We start from the raw sequence: 16,669 nt of genomic DNA, 5'->3' as shown, positions 1-16,669 counted from the left end.
GGCCAGGGTGGCACACAGGCTTCCGGATGGAGAAGCGTGCTGCTCTCCTCCGCCCCCAAGTGAATGGTGGCTGTCTGCAGCTGAGGGTGGACGAGGGGTAGACAAGTTCCTTGCTGTAAAGAACAACACAACGGTAGTGCAGGATGCACGTGCTGTACGCCTACCTTTCCCGTGAGAAGAAAGTTCGCCCAGACCTGTGGGTTAAATGTATAGGTTCAGGGGGGCCTTGAGCTATTTATTTATTTGTTTGTTTGTTTGTTTGTTTGAGGCAGAGTCTCACTCTGTTGCCCAGGCTGGAGTGCAGTGGTGCGATCTCAGCTCACTGCAAGCTCCGCCTCCCAGGTTCAAGCGATTCTTCTGCCTCAGCCTCCTGAGTAGCTGAGATTACAGCTGTGAGCTGTGGCGCTCAGCCTAAATTTATTTTTTAAAAAACCTTTTTTTTTTCATGTTTTATGTGAAACTCTCCTTGCAGTTGCTTGGAACATGAGACTGAATAGAGTCATGAATGTGATGGTTGATAGAGCTGGGCTTTGACGTGTCAAGCTTCTGTTCATCTTCTTTCTCCTGAGAACTCGAAAGCCTCCAACTTGACTGTGTCTCTAACACATTACTAAAGCAGACAAGATCGCAGGGTGGGGATGGGCTGTGGCTCTTAAATTCTGCTTCCTATTAGACTTAGAGATTTGAAGATGCTGAAAGCAACAGGGAGCAGAATATAGCATTCCTCCCAAGATCACACCTAGTAATTTTGCAGGCACAGGGCGGGAGTTCCCAAGCACATGAGATAACCCTCCAGTCTGAACCCTCCAGTCTGGTCTACTATTTAATAAAATTAATGGAAACAAAATCACCTGCCTGAAACACCTGCTTAGCTGCACAGATAACTCTGCTCTCTCAGAGAAGTTAAACAAGGAACAACAAGAAAACAGCTGCTGAACGGGCTCATGGTGATAAATCTCTCCTTTGTTGCTTCCTCCATCTCCCTACAAAAGGGGCTTGAGAGGAGGAGGCAGTGAAAAGGCCTATTCATCCCCGACATTTTCACAGCGGTCCATAAACTGCTGCTATCTGCACTTTCAGATGCGCCCACCAGCATCACAGGTAAATGTTGCCTTTGTCACTGATGCTGGCCATGTGAACCCTGGCCTTCAGGTCTTTCAGTGGCCTTTGGAGTACATATTTGCAGGTCTTCAGAACTGAGATGTGAGCCAGAGGACTTCCCTTGTTTGGTCACTTCTAGTATCCAGTAAAAATGAAGGGCAGTGACTGTTTGCCAAACATTTTGGACTGTGACCCCACAAGTCCTGTCATGAATGAAGACCCAGGTCTGCCAGGGTCCATCCCAGACAAGGGCTTGGGCAGCCCAGCTGGGCAGCAGTTTTCCTCGCCATCATGTTTGCTTCCCAGCCTTTTCAGTCTGTAGGACTGGAGGCTGCTGATCTTCAGGTGCTTTCCCCCAGATTTCCAACTCCAGCATTTATCTTACCATCAGCAATGACTGTATTTGTGTTCTAAAGTAGCCACCACTGTCATATTGCCACTGCTGTCACAGCTGTGATAAGTTTTAGCTTTTGTGTCTTTGCTCTCCCTGCTCCCCTTTTTTTCTGTAGTATTTGAGGCCTAGTCATTTAAAATAAGCTAAAAATCCGGTCATCTTGACAACCTAGTTGTCACTAACCAGGACAATTTTTTTTTTTAAGGGTCTCCCTCTGTCACCCAGGCTGGAGTGCAATGGCACAATCTTGGCTCACTGCAGCCTCTGCCTCCCAGATTCAAGTGATCCTCCTGCCTCAGCCTCCCGAGTAGCTGGGACTGCAGGTGTGAGCCACCACGCCTGGCTAATTTTTGTATTTTTAGTAGAGACAGGGTTTCACCATATTGGTCAGGCTGGTCTCAAACTCCTGACCTCAGGTGGTCCTCCCGCCTTGGCCTCCCAAAGTGCTGGGATTACAGGCCTGAGCCACTGCACCTGGCTTAGGACAATTTTAACTTTTGTTCTTTTCATCTTAGATGTTAGATACCACTGACTTGTAAGATTACTTCTGGTGGAATGAGTGTTCTCTTAAGTATTAGTTATGTGCTCTAAGCCTCTGACTATAGTAGACAGTATGCCTTTTCCATCTTTGCATTTTCTAGCTTCTGGAGCCATGCCAGGTGCACGATTGGTGCTCAGGAAATGTTGGTTGGACTAAGTGTGAAATAGCCGAAGCAATAGACCAGCCTCTAATAAAACATCCTCCAGGCTGGCTCTGGGATTGGCTGTTGGACCGTTGGTATTGCCAGGGACAGAAACCTATCTTTAGCATCAGCCAGAAAAAAAAAAAAAAAAAAAGATTTGCAGAAGGGGTCCTGGGAGTGGCTCACAGAGTTGAGGAGGAGTTTGGCAGTCCTTGGGCAAACAGTGACCAGGCAGCTCTGAGGGCCTTAGGGACTCAGTCTCCCCTCGGCTTTGTTTTCTCCCCCTGTAGGGAGTGCCCATACATCCCTTTCTGCAACCTCCTCCCTAATGGAGTGAGAGTTCTGTACCCTAAAAGTCCCTCCTCTTCCTGCCCCAAACATAACTCTTCAGTTTGAAAGATCCTGGGCAGGACTCCGGCCTGGTTGGGGTTATGTAGAACCCCATGAATGGGAGTTTGTGTTTTGTCCTTCCTATCCTGACATGCTGGTATCTGAGGCCCTTGTGATCATTTTACTGTGTCTGGAAAGGAGCTGTGAAGGGAGCTCTATAGCTATTTTCAGGCATTTAAATGGTTAACATACAACAGGTGAAATTTGTTCTGTGGTTTCCAAAGGTCAGCACCAGTAAGCTGACACAATAGGAAGACAGAATCTGACCTGATAGGAGATTTACCAGTCAAATGTCCTGCCATGAGTTCTCCCACCATGGAGTACACAGTGGAAGGGGCCACTTTTGACTGCTTTTGGGGAAACATCTGTTCCCGGGCCACTCCACTGTGTTCCACGGGGCTGTGGGGCATCTCGGGAGCTGGTGCAGTCCCTGTTAGGGTCTATCCGAGCAGAGCTGGAGGGCCTGAGAGGTGGGTGAAGGGAGAAATTAGATCACCTTCCTGGTCGTTTTTACCATCAGGTAATTGCAGACCTTCAAGGCAGAGGTAGCAGCTCCCATCCCCAAGGCACACAGCAGAGATGAAATATGACATCCTATACTTAGCATCAAAAAACACCACCCGAGGAAAGGAAGTAGCAGGAGGGGCCTCGTTCAAGAGCAGACAGATTTTGTTGCCTGCTGTTCCCAAACATACCAAATGCAAGGAATGGCTGCCAGAGGAAAGTGTTCCGAACGGGGGAAAGCCATGCCTGCCCTGCCCCGCGTGGCCCGCCTTCACACTGTCTCCTGCCATCCCTGTGGGGAGCCGACTGTTGGTGGGCACTCTAGATGCTATGTGGCATATAGAGAGAGTTCCAGTACCACTTCTGCAGCCCTGACCTGCAGGGATTGGGGGTCTAAACAGGGACAACAAGATAAGTCCATTAAATCACAGTGTTCAAGAGTGGGCTGTGAGGGAGCACCCCTGATCAGAAAGAGGCTTTGCTGAGCTAGGCCTGGGGGATGGGCCCAAGGGGCCCCAGGAGGGAGTTGTGAGAGGTCCTGATATTGTCCTTTCATTTGGGGCCTCCTTGGAATGTGGGTGGCATCCTGTAGGGCATTATAGAGGAGGAGAAGACCTGGCCAGAGCTGAGCTGCTCTGAGGGGCTAAAGGGGCAGCGTGGGGACACATTTAAAGTGGCAGGTCCATCAGGTGGCAGGTGTCTGAGTAAGAGGTGATGGCAGCCTGGACGTGAACCTACTGGCAAGAGCGGAAAGGTGGCAGGAGTATGCAGCCTCCCATCTGGAACTGACAGGAGGGTATTCTCTGTGAAGAGTTCTCCTGACAAACCAGACCTTACCTGAGGGAGCATGACCATAGTGCCTGAGGGGCTGAAGATGCCCTAACCGAAGTTACTGATTGTGGAGGAGGGCAGCTTTAGTGACATGTCAGCCATCTGCTAACAGAGGTGGGTGGGCAGAGGCCAGAACCAGGAGTCCAGGGCTGGTCCCCATGTACCAGGAGTGACTGGGAAAACTCCATGAGGGGCGGCCAGAACTTGAGGGAGTCTTGGGTTACCTGGCAGGACCAGGGGTGCAGGGCGAGGTGACCACCCACACGGTCAGCTTACCTACGCGTGGCTTTCATTCTTTTGCTCTTGGTTTATCATAACATTTTTCTTCTAGGTTGTTTTGCTAGTATTGCCTAGCATTTATACTTTTTTCTTAGTGTATTTTTATTAATTTTGGTCAAAATTTTTATTAATCATATTTTAAATGCCAGGTATTCTTCTACATGTTTCACATGTGTTAATATTTTTAATGTAAGATCTGCATAATGTAGATATGATCCCCATTTTACAGTTGATGAATTAGATGTGAAGAAGCTATGTAATTGCCAAGGTTGCAGAGCTCCTAAGTGATAGAGCCGGAGTCAAACACTGCATATACACAGGGAACCCGAATTGAATTTCAGTTTCTTCTGGAGAGTCTTCCACAGGGCTCAATACTATGTTTCTATTACCATTTCTTGATTTATGTTTTGGATATTTATCTGTTGACTTCCTGCTATAATATAACTCTTTCTTCTCTTACATTACTACTTGTAGATCCTCTGTTAGATTATTATAACAAAAATAATTCAATACTGATGTTCTTGGCTTCATACAGCTAAAGACAGTATTTCTTGTGCTCCACTTTGTTTTTAGAGACAGAGTCTCGCTCTGTCACCCAGGCTGGGGTGCAGTGGCATGATCATAGCTCACTGCAGCCTCAACTTCCCAGGCTCTAGCAATTCTCCCTCCCCAGCCTCCTGAGCAGCTGGGACCACAGGCATGTGCCACCATGTCCAGCTAATTTTTTTATTTTTTGTTGCGACAGGGTCTCACCATGTTGCCCAGGCTGGTCTGGAACTCCTGGGCTCAAGTGATCCTCCCTCCTTGGCCTTCCAGAGTGCTGAAATTATGAGCGTGAGCACAGCACCCAGCCATATCTGTTTATTCTTGATTCATCTAAAATTACACAGTAGCATGTCCAGGTACTCCCTGTTGCTCAAGTCCTTTAGATAGGTCCCTTACTTCTAGAGGCTTAAGCTTTTAAGAGCCGAGAAATTTCTCTATACTATTTCTTAAATCACGTCTTCCTCGTTATTCCCTGTCATCTTGTTATGGGACACCTATTGACTGGAAGTTGGACCTCCTTCAGGGATCTCCTATTCTGTCTCCTTAAAATCTTTTTTTTTCTCCCTTGTGAAATGTTCTTAATTTTCCAACTCTTCCATCTTCATTTCATCAATCAAATGTTTGAATCTAAGAGCTCTTCTCAGATTTGTCTTTTTCATAATGCCACGCCTTTCCCCCCCTTCTTTGAAAAATCTCAAAGTTACGTAACAAATAATACTAAGATTCCCCCATGTGCTCAACCTCTGGCTTTAACAGTTACCAAGGTAAAGCCAAGGTTTCCTTCTAGGCTTCTGCCCACATCCTCCCTGTATAGCAGGGAAGCCTATTTCCTTCTATACTCTCGTTCACAACACTCAGGACTTCCAGAACATTTCACTTCTGACACCAGACATGTAGGGATTTTCCCCACACCAACCAATTCTGAAAGCAGCTCAGTGTCCTCCATTTCAGCTACATTACACTGAGAGCAGCTCAGTGTCCTACATTACAGCTCTGACACTTGACCTGGACTTAGTGCATACTCCACAGGTTAAGGGCTCATTTCCACAAGACTGACCCCATTTCAGACTCCAGTCACAATTCCAGGTTGTCCCTGTGCTTCTTACTAACTGGTTATACATCAGAGGTTCCCATACCTGTTCCTTTGGGTTGAGTCATCTGGAATGGTGCTCAGAACTCAGAAACACCTACTTATAGTCACTAGTTTATTACAGAGGTTTTTAAAAGGATACAAATGGGCCAGACGTGGTGGCTGAGGCCTGTAATCCCAGCATTTCGGGAGGCCAAGGTGGGCAGATCGCTTGAGGTCAGGAGTTAAAGACCAGCCTGGGCAACATGGTGAAACTCCTTCTCTACCAAAAATACCAAAATTACCTGGATGTGGTGGTGTGTGCCTGTGGTCCCAGCTACTTGGGAGGCTAAGGCAGGAGGATTGCTGGAGCCTGAAAAGTCAAGGCTGCAGTGAACCCAGATCACGCCACTGCACTCCAGTCTGGGTGACAGAGTGAGACCCTGTCCCAAAAAAAAATTTAAAAAGGGTGGCCAGGTAGGGTGGCTCACGCCTGTAATCCCAGCACTTTGGGAGGCTGAGTCAGGTAGATCACCTGAGGTCAGGAGTTCGAGACCAGCCTGACCAATGTGGAGAAACCCCGTCTCTACTAAAAATACAAAATTAGCCAGGCGTGGTGGCGCATGCCTGTAATCCCAGCTACTCGGGAGGCTGAGGTAGGAGAATCGCTTGAACCCAGGAGGTGGAGGTTGCGGTAAGCTGCACACCACTGCGCTCCAGCCTGGGCAACAAGAACGAAACTCCATCTCAAAAAATAAATAAAAAGGCCAGGTGCAGTGGCTCACGCCTGTAATCCCAGCACTTTGGGAGGCCGAGGCAGGCGGATCACGAGGTCAGAAGATCGAGACCATCCTGGCCAACATGGTGAAACCCCGTCTCTACTAAAATACAAAAAAAAAAAAAAAAAATCCAGGCGTGGTGGCGCACATCTGTAGTCCCAGCTACTTGGGAGGCTGAGGCAGGAGAATCTCTTGAACCCAGGAGGCAGAAGTTGCAGTGAGGTCAGATTGCACCACTGCACTCCAGCCTGGCAACAGAGCAAGACTCCGTCTCAAAAAAAAAAAAAAAAAAAAAAAGATGAAGAGCCACATGGGGTGGCACACAGGGCATGGTGTGAGGGAAGGGATGCGCCAGCACCCACACGTGTTCAGCAGCCTGGAAGCTCTCCAAACCCTGTTCTTTCTGGCACAATTGGTTGAATGGTTGGCCATTGGTGATTGCCAGTTGAAGGTTGCTTCAGCCCTTCCCTTGTCCCATGGTTGGTTCCCTGGCAACCAGCCCCCATTCTGAGGCTGTCCGAGAATCCCCAGCCACCAGTCATGTCATTAGCATACAAAGAAACACCCATCATTTCAGAGATTCTGGGGGTTTTAGGAACTGTGTGTCAGGAAATGGATAGAGACCAAATATATATTTCTGACTATGTCACAGTCCACCCCCTGCTGTCCGGCCACAGACCCCTTAATAGCAAAATGATGTGCAGCTTAAGAGGTACTGGCATATTACTAGAATCCCATGTAGCCATGAATAAAGAGTCCAGTCCATCGTCATGTGGGCCCAGAGTGGAAGTGTCATCCCCTGTCTTTAGTGCTTTATCATCATGTCTGTAAACCCACTTAACTTTCCTGACATTCTTGTGAGGAAGAATGATTGTTTCTGCCTCAGATTGGGGAAGGAGTAAAGCTTAGAGAACCAGGACCCTTTCCCTGAGGAGGCCTCTGTGTGTATAAACAACTGAGTGTTTTCATTGGATTTGAAATGTTAAGCCCCAGATGATGCCTGAAGCCTCAAACATATTCAGCTGCTGTATTCAGGTGGTGCGTGACCCCGAAGCGGCCATGCACTTTTATCCTTCTCTCAGATGTTGAGGAAATTCCCCCCTCCTTTGCTTTTTCTGTTGAAGAGAAGCTGAAGCCTTTGGGCTGTAGAGTATTGAGCCCTGCTACTTGGCCAGCCTTGGGGAAAGAGGATCTTAACAGACTAAAAACAATGTTTTCTGGAAAGTCAGGAGGCCCAAGTGGAAGTAAAGGCGAGGTTGTGGAGAGTACTCTCTGGTCGGTTGAGATTCTGGGGTTTGGTCCTGGCTCAGAGCTGGCCTGAGGTGAGCCCCGGAGCAGCAGGCCCTCAGCCCAGTGCCAACGCCGAGGCCACAGGAGGCCTCTGGGGCCAGGGGTTCCCTGGTTCCAAAATAGCCTTCCTGTGACCCGGCTGTCCTGCTCAGTTGCCAGGAAACCCCGGGAGCAGATCATCATCTCTCTCGGTATGTGACTGGATCTAGGTAGGGAATCTGTTTGATCCCCTTCTTCCCAAAGAGATTAAGAAATATCTAGTGTTGAGTCTCTCAAAGTTACTTCGTGCATCCAGTGAGACACTTCTGAGTCCTGAATAAAGACTTGTTTAAATATATTTTTGTAATTTTTTTTTTCCTTTATTTTTTTAGACGGAGTCTTGCACTGTCACCCAGGCTGGAGTACAGTGGCGCGATCTCAGCTCACTGCAACCTTCGCCACAGACATGCGCCACCACTCCCAGCTAAATTTTGTAGTTTTGGTAGAGACGGGGTTTCACCATGTTGGCCAGGCTGGTCTCGAACTCCTAACCTCAGGTGATTCATCCGCCTCAGCCTCCCAATGTGCTGGGATTACAGGCGTGAGCCACCGCACCTGGCAATTTTTGTAATTAATTTTTCTGACTTTCCTTCCCTATGCCTCTACTTTTTTTTTCCCCCTCCTCTAAATGGCGTTGCATCTTCTGCCGGGCATCTGGGCCAGGAAGGCATTCTCTTATTGTCAGATGAAGGCCATGCCCTGTTCCAGGCAAACTGTGTGACCTGGGCTCTTAATCTTCCACGTACCTGTGAAGTGCCTTTTCTCCCAGCTCTGGAGGTGTCCCTGAAGTCATCCCTTTGTTGTGTGGCTATAAATACCTCAACTTCGGTGGCTGCCTTTTCATCATACCCCTTCCTGGGAAGGCATTTCCTCTGGAAGGGTTGCTTTGGCCCTTCATTCCCTCTCCACATCCTCTCTTGGCAGCCGTAATAGGCCTCAACCCTGCTTCCTGCTAAGATTTACTGTTGTGGATTCTGTGTTCTTTGCGGATGAGGTACGAATGACAGCTACTAAGTTCAATCCTGGAGATAACTGGGTTCCTTTTGCTGATCGTCCACAATCATGGAAGTGCCCTTTATGATTCATGATGGGGTTGAAAGACAGAACGTTTGGATCCTCAGTTTCATCTCTTGCTATGACATTAGCCAAGTCATTTCACCTCTCTGGGCCTTGGTTGCATTGTCTGCAGGGTGAAGCTGAATCACTTTTTTATTTTAAGAGAGAAACAAGGTCTCCTATGTTACTCAGGCTAGAGTGCAGTGGTGCAGTTATAGCTCACTGCAGCCTCCTGGGCTCAGGCAGTCCTCCTGCCTCAGCTTCTGGAGTAGCTGGGACTACAAGTGTGTGCCAGCATGCCCTGCTGATTTTTTTTATTTTGTAAGATGGGGTCTCATTATATTTCCTAGGCTGATCTCGATCTCCTGGCCTCACGTGATCCTCCTGCCTCGGCCTCCCAGAGTGCTGGGATTCGGGCCCAGCCATGGAGCAGTCACATCTTTAAGATCACTGTGGAGTTGTTTATGCTTCTTGAAGACCGTCAGATATCGGCTTAGTCTGTTTTTAATTTCTTGGGTTCATTAGGTGCATAAGCCCTGCCTCCAAGCATACATAATCCCAAACACCAACCTGGATAATTAAGTGTACAGGTAGTGAGTGAAAGAAGTGAGCCTAAGCAATAAGGAATTGACATCAAGCCAGTGCCTTGTACCTTCTAGGGAAAGCATGAGTCCCCGCCAGCTTTGCTGGCTGACCCCCATTCTGCAGGTGCTGATCCTGTTCTCAAGACCTTTGGTTGTAGCTGTTATTGACTGTCATACTTTTGATGCTCCCCTACGCTCCCAAGCAGCCACCGACCCAGGGTGAAGCTGAGATGAACTGGGGTGAGCCTCAGAGGCTCAAGAATCCAGAGAAGGGTTTTCAAATCTAATAGATAAAAGAAGTGAAGAGCTATGAGCAAAAGTTCTCTCTAGCTCAGAGGTCACTCAGACATTCACAAGGTGAGAAGAATGTGGTCTGCCGTCACTGTGAGTGCACCCACAGCAGTCATTGTCAGCATCAGTCCAAACAGAAAAGGCAGCAAGAGGCAGACAGAGGGGCATCTCCAGGATGTTTGGCATCCTGAGGTCATACAGCTTCATTTTTTTGGTGAGCTGAATATCATGGCCATGAATGCGAGCAAATCTGCACTAACTTCCTTTTGCTTCTCCAAGAAATGGCCTAGAGAGGCTGCCTGCATTTCTTGGCTAGTGGCCCCTTCCTCTTCTTCAAAGACAGCAGCATGATATCTTCCAATATTTCTCCCTCTCTCCCTTTCTGTCTCTCCCTCTCTCTCACCCTCTCTGTGAATCTCTCATTCAGCCCCTCTCTCCCCTCTGCTTCTGTCATTTTGTCTCCTCCTTTTTCTGACCCTCCTGCCTCCCTTTTACGAGGATCTGATTACATTGGGCTGACCAAGATAATCGCCCAGCTCAAGATCCTTCATTTAACCACAGAATCCCTTCTGCCATGTATGGTAATGTATTCGTGGGTTCCGGGAATTGGAACAAGGATATCTTGGGGGGCATTTTCCCATCTCTCATACTCTGTTACAGATCAGCATCTGCGAGGGACTACACATCTTGCCAATGCAGAGATAACTCAGCACTCTGCATCCTCAGCATTCTCGGCTTAATCCTTTCCATCCCAGATGAGATCATCCTGACAGCCGTCTTTCAGAACATTTCCTTTCTCGTGCTCCCTTCTGGTGGCTGGGGCCTGATGGACACAGCTCACCTCATCTTTCTGCTGTTTGTTTACTGCACTTGAGGGTTGCTGTACTGTTTACATTGTTAACAAATGCTAGGTTTGCTACAACCCCACATCAAGCAAGTCCGTTGGTGCCATATTTCCAACAGCATGTGCTGAATTTATTTCTCTGATTTACATTTTGGTAATTATCACAGTATTTCTTTTTTTCTTCTTTTTTTTTTTTTTGAGACAAAGTCTCGCTCTATTGCCCAGCCTGGAGCACAGTAGCACGACCTCAGCTCACTGCAACCTCTGCTTCCCAGGTTCAAGCAATTCTTCTGCCTCAGCCTCCCCAGTAGCTGGGATTACAGGCGTGCGCCACCACGCCTGGCTTATTTTTGTTATTTTTAGTAGAGACGAGGTTTTACCATGTAGGCCAGGCTGGTCTCAGACTCCTGGCCTAAAGTGATCCTCCTGCCTTGGCCTCCCTAAACCTTGTTTTTAAACAAGCGTGGCAGTTTGGATGGCACTTTGACCCTTCTTTGACCATGTATCACAGCACAGTGGCAGCTGGTGGTGGTGAGCTGCAGTTGTTGGAGGAAGTGCAGCAGAGCCATGCTGTGAGGCCTGGCCCCACCCCCAAAACCGGGAGGTACCTGCAGGCGCTCTCATTCCATGTCAGCCTGGAAAGGGTGGGCTCCAGACCACTCAGCTCCATGCGCATTCTCATGGGACTAGGTGGCCAGTTGTGACAGTGGGGAAGTAATCGCACTCCCTGCAGAGGGATGTGGCCAAGGGAGGAGCAGAGAGCTGGGCTGGTGGAGCACGAGGGTGGCTGCGGGAAGCTCAGCAGTCAGCATGGAGTGGCCGCCAGAGAGCCAGGGCCACACGGTGGGTGGGGAGAAGCAGGTCAGGGAGTCCCTGCAATGAGGGTTGGCTCTGAGAAGCCGCCTGGCAGGAGTGGAAGGGGCAGGTGGAGGACCCAGCAGGCCGGAGGACTGCCGCCTTGCAGGCTGGCCAGAGTGTCACAGCAGAGTCCCAAGGGGTGAGGACTCCTCAAAAAATTTTCCCCCTCAGTTGATATTTTTGGAGATATCCAGATTAGGTTCTTAAGATTGGCTGAGTAATGCATTTTGGGAAGGGGAACCAGTTGAATGGTTTCAGGAAGGTCTTTCAATCTCCACGTTTACTATGTACAGCCTTGGTTCATCTGCTGGGATTTTGAAGAGGCAGCCATAACTTTGATCAGTGTTTTTGAAGGGCTGAGTGACCCATGCAGGGTTCCAGGGTCTTCTCACCAGATGATGTTCATGGCTGAGTTTACTCTAGTTCCCCGTTGCAGGGTACAGGGAAGTGCTTGAGGCTGGGGCTGCGAGGCAGGGCTGGCACACGACACCCACCGCCACCGTGGGAACGGCACCTGCTGAGCCTTGATCCTCAGCTCTTTGTCCTCAGATTTCCGACAGAAACATCCTGGGCTCTACAGCCTCCAGCCCGTGGCTCCGCGATTACATCACTCCTCTGTCTTCTCTGTTACATTTCACACCCTTCTTTGATTACTGCTTATTATGTTGTGCGATTATGGTGGACACCACTGGCATTGCTGCTTGGGTTTCTAGTTCACAGTCCCTGTGCCTTTTCCGAGGCCTGGGGCCCGCCCGCTGTGGAAGCAGCCTGGTTCGTAGGAATGGATTCAGCTGGAGTCGGCTGTGGACCTTTGTCTGTGTTCGCTGCCTCAGCCTGACTGCCATTGTCTTTGTTGATCTCCGGACTTATTTCTCCTTGAGCCACGGATACAGCTTTTTTCTGACTTTGCACCTCTGTGCGCTACATGTATTGGGTTTTCAAAATGAAATGTGAGCTGAGCTTTCCTATGTTGGCGCATTCTCGTTTATGCTAAAGTGTTACTTTTTATTGGCTCCGATTTGAAAATTCAACTACCTGAACCTCGTGGGATCCCTTCGTCTGTAGGGAGCTTGAAGTTGATCTCCCCCCATCTGCATTCATGCCTGGAGAATATTGATTTTAGGGCTTATTCCTAAAGTCATTTCATGGGACACACCCTAGATCAAAACTTTCTTTTTTCACTTGATTATTATTAAACTTGTCATTATGGACATTTTCAAACGTCTCCAAAGGTTAAAAAAAAAAATGATAACATGATCACTACCCATGTATCATTACCCAGGCTTGACAGTGAACATCTTTCTGCTGTTCCTGTACCCACTCTCCAATTTTTTGGTAGTACTTAATTTTGAATTATAAAAATGCCACATGCCAGCCGGGTGCAGTGGCTCACACCTGTAATCCCAGTACTTTGGGAGGCCGAAGCAGGCAGATCACGAGGTCAGGAGATTGAGACCATCCTGGCTAACACAGTGAAACTCCGTCTCTACTAAAAATACAAAAAATTAGCTGGGTGTGGTAGCGGGCGCCTGTGGTCCCAGCTTCTCGGGAGGCTGAGGCAAGGAAGTGGCTTGAACCCGGGAGGCGGAGCTTGCAGAAAGCAGAGATCGTGCCACTGCACTCCAGCCTGGGCGACAGAGCAAGACTCTGTCTCAAAAAAAAAAAAAAAAAAAAAAATGTGAGTGTATATGTAACTTGTCCACAAAAAGAATTATACATTTTGTACTAGAATATATTTTTATTGCATTTTGAGTGTTTTCTAAGTTAACACAAAGAGAACTATGTCGTTTTTAAGAAGTGGCTGGATAGCATTCCACCCTGTCAGGATATGGAAATGGTTTTCACAGTGATTAGTAGGCAGGTAGGTAGGTAGAGATTAGATAGACACACAGAAACATGGTCATGGAGCTATCCTCACGCCTGACTTTCCTGTGACAGTCAAAGTCCTATCACTGGTTGTGATGGGTGTGTCTTTGCCTGAACTAGGTCATGCTAAACTGACCTCTCCAGTGGCTGTACCAGTTTGCTCTTGGTAGTGTCTGAGAGATTCCATTCCGTCGCTTTGCCATCATTTGGATTGCTAGACTTTTTAATATTTGCCAGGTTGGTGTATCTCAAATAGGATCTCATTACTAGCATTAGCAGTTCCCTGACCAGGTCTCTGTTCACATGTTTCCAGACTGAGGTGGCCTCTCTGTAAATTGCCTAATTGTTTCTCTATAACCAAACACCTTTCTGATGTTTTTAAGTTATTTTTGATAACTCTGTCATTAATTCTGTGAGTTCTATCAGCAGTTTCACTGCATGCATCAGGTATGTGATACCATATGCCGGTAATGGTCATTTTGTCTTCTCCTCTTGTATCTTTTTTGTTTCCCCTCACAAGACAGAGTTTCACTCTTGTCACCCAGGCTGGAGTACAGTGGCGTGATCTCGGCTCACTGCAACCTCTGCCTCCTGGGTTCAAGCGATTCTCCTGCCTCAGCCTCCCGAGTAGCTGGGATTACAGGTGCCTGCCACCACGCCCAGCTAATTTTTGTATTTTTAGTAGAAACGAGGTTTCACCATGTTGGCCAGGCTGATTTTGAACTCCTGACCTCAGGTGATCCCCCCAGCTTGGCCTCCCAAAGTGCTGGGATTACAGGCATGAGCCACTGTGCCTGGCCCTCCTCTCATGTCTTATTCAGAGCCTGATGGTGGGGTGCATGCTTCCAGAACAGTAGCGATGGGTGTGCCTCATGACCGTAATGGAGCTGCTGCTCGCTCCACCATTAAACACCATGCTGGCTTTGGCTGAGCTGTATTTTTTTCTTATCATGTTATGGAAATGTTTGTTTTTGTTTGGTTTGGTTTTTTTTTTTTTTTTTTTGAAACGGAGTCTCACTCTGTCACTCAGGCAGGAGTGCAGTGGTGCGATCTTGGCTCACTGCAACCTCTGCCTCCCGGGTATAAGCAATTCTCCCTGCCTTAGTCTCCCAAGTAGCTGGGATTACAGGCACCAGCCACCATGCCTGGCTAATTTTTGTATTTTTAGTAGAGATGGGGTTTAATCATGTTGGCTAGGCTGGTCTCGAACTACTGATGTCAAGTGATCCGCCCGCCTCAGACTCCCAAACTGCTTTGATTACAGGTGTGAGCCAGTGCGCCTGGCCACCACCTCAGTCTTTACTTACTTCTGTCGCGTTGCCTGTGGTTCTGGAAGTCTGACTGGAAAGGGGTCTGTTCCTGACACCCCACCTCCTTTTCCCTCTCTCAGATGCTGGCTCCTTTGGTTGCATTGGGGTCCGGAGGAAAGAGAAGGGAAAGGGTAGCTCATGCCTGTAATCCCAGCACTTTGAGAGGCCGAGGCAGGCAGATCACTTGAGGTCAGGAATTCAAGACCAGCCTGGCCAACATGACGAAATCCTGTCTCTACTAAAAATGCAAAAAAAAGTATCCAGGCGTGGTGGTGCGTGCCTGTAATCCCAGCTACTCAGGAGGCTGAAGCAGGAGAATCACTTGAACCCGGGAGGCAGAGGTTGCAGTGAGCAGAGCCTGTGCTACTGCACTCCAGCTGGGTGACAGAGTAAGGCTCTGTCTCAAAAAAAAAAAAAAAAAAAAGTTTCCCAGAGCCCATCTAGTAGGGCCACACAGTGATGGCATCTGTCTCTTGGCTCCTGTGTGGTCACCGGCCATGCCCTTCCCTGACCTCAGTTGCTAGCCCTCAGCACATGTGACTGTGACGTCGTGTGGCAGCTGCTGAGTCCTGAGATGTTTTTAATGGCTGTTTGATTCCCAGGTTCTTCACCTACCAACGAGGGGAGAGAGCTGTGGTTCTCCATCGTTGGGGGAGTGGAAGGGAGCTCCCAGCGCAGCCGTGGCAGCCACCTTCCAGGAGCAGGGGCTGGAATGTCCTGTGGCCGCATCTCTCATGGACGCGGCTGAAACGTGTTTTCACAGGTGCTGTTTTCTGTTTTCCGTGTTCGTAACAGAAGGGAGGGGAAAGCGCAGCTACTGACAAGTAGAACACTGCTACTTTTTTTAAGGCAGTTTCTTGTTTTTTTAGACGGAATTAGTCCTTGGCTTCCCTCCCAGTCCCAGCCCTGCTTCCGGCTGCGAATGTCCCTGAGTCAACACCAATAGAGATTGCTTTGTGTATTTTGTAGGGTTCTCTGTTTTGAAGACAGAATTATGTTACAAATGTTTTTGTTGTAAATAAATAAAACACTTCCTTGTCCTTGCAAGATCCAGTATAAGTAAATTGCGTGGACTCAGCTAAGCTTCCAGAGTCCCCAGGTGGGCAGGCGGAGGCCATTTGCCAGTGGGGCTGGGGCTCAAGCTCTGGAGCCAGCGGTTCTGATTCGCCTGATAACGAAACGCTGCACACCAGGCTTGGGGTTCCCTAAGCCCGCTCCCAGTGTGGGGAGCTGATGCCAGCAGCTTAATGGAAAGTTGAAGCTACTTCACCCTCCCGTACCCCGACACCCCGGGATCCCTGCCACACACAGCCCTGAGGCCACCTCACCCTCCTGCACCCCAACACCCCGGGATCCCTGCCCCACACAGCCCTGAGGCCACCTCACCCTCCTGTACCCCGACACCCCAGGATCCCTGCCCCACACAGCCCTGAGACCACCTCACCCTCCTGCGCCCCGACACCCCGGGCTCCCTGCCCCACACAGCCCTGAGGCCACCTCACCCTCCCGTACCCCGACACCCCAGGCTCCCTGCCGCACACAGGCCTGAGGCCACCTCACCCTCCTGCACCCCAACACCCCGGGGCTCCCTGCCCCACACAGCCCTAAGGCCACCTCACCCTCCTGCGCCCCGACATCCCGGGCTCCCTGCCCCACACAGGCCTGAGGCCATCTCACCCTCCTGCACCCCAACACCCCGGGCTCCCTGCCCCACACAGGCCTGACGCCACCTCACCCTCCTGCACCCCAACACCCCGGGCTCCCTGCCCCACACAGCCCTGAGGCCACCTCACCCTCCTGCGCCCCGACACCCCGGGCTTCCTGCCCCACACAGGCGTCTCTGAGCCTTTCCCAGGGTCCCACGCTCCCTCATGGGGCTGAGGCAGGAGGCTCCCCTCCCCTGTTCTGCCCCACCTCTCAGCCTCCACGAGTACCCACAGCTGTGCCTCCAGGTC

At 49.4% G+C, this 16,669-nt stretch overlaps 1 protein-coding gene across 4 annotated transcripts in view; it reads left to right on the top strand.

Annotated features, from left to right (window-relative positions):
- FKBP6 (FKBP prolyl isomerase family member 6 (inactive)) overlaps window positions 1-15,774 on the top strand; it is a 29,822-nt gene extending 14,048 nt beyond the window's left edge. For 2 of the 4 annotated variants that reach the window (XM_055114508.2, XM_055114509.1), the window contains one exon: window positions 473-1,101. The gene's annotated coding sequence lies outside the window, so the exon portion shown is untranslated. Of the gene's footprint in view, window positions 1-472; window positions 1,102-15,316 lie in introns of those variants that run through there. The other 2 variants (XM_003815576.4, XM_008968538.4) reach the window with 2 other exon arrangements.
- Window positions 15,775-16,669: the final 895 nt, after the last annotated feature.

Source organism: Pan paniscus, chromosome 6 (assembly GCF_029289425.2).
Source record: "Pan paniscus chromosome 6, NHGRI_mPanPan1-v2.0_pri, whole genome shotgun sequence".
NCBI lineage: Eukaryota > Metazoa > Chordata > Mammalia > Primates > Hominidae > Pan > Pan paniscus.
Note: the sequence above shows the minus strand (reverse complement) of the source record. Positions and strands in the feature narration are given on the sequence as shown.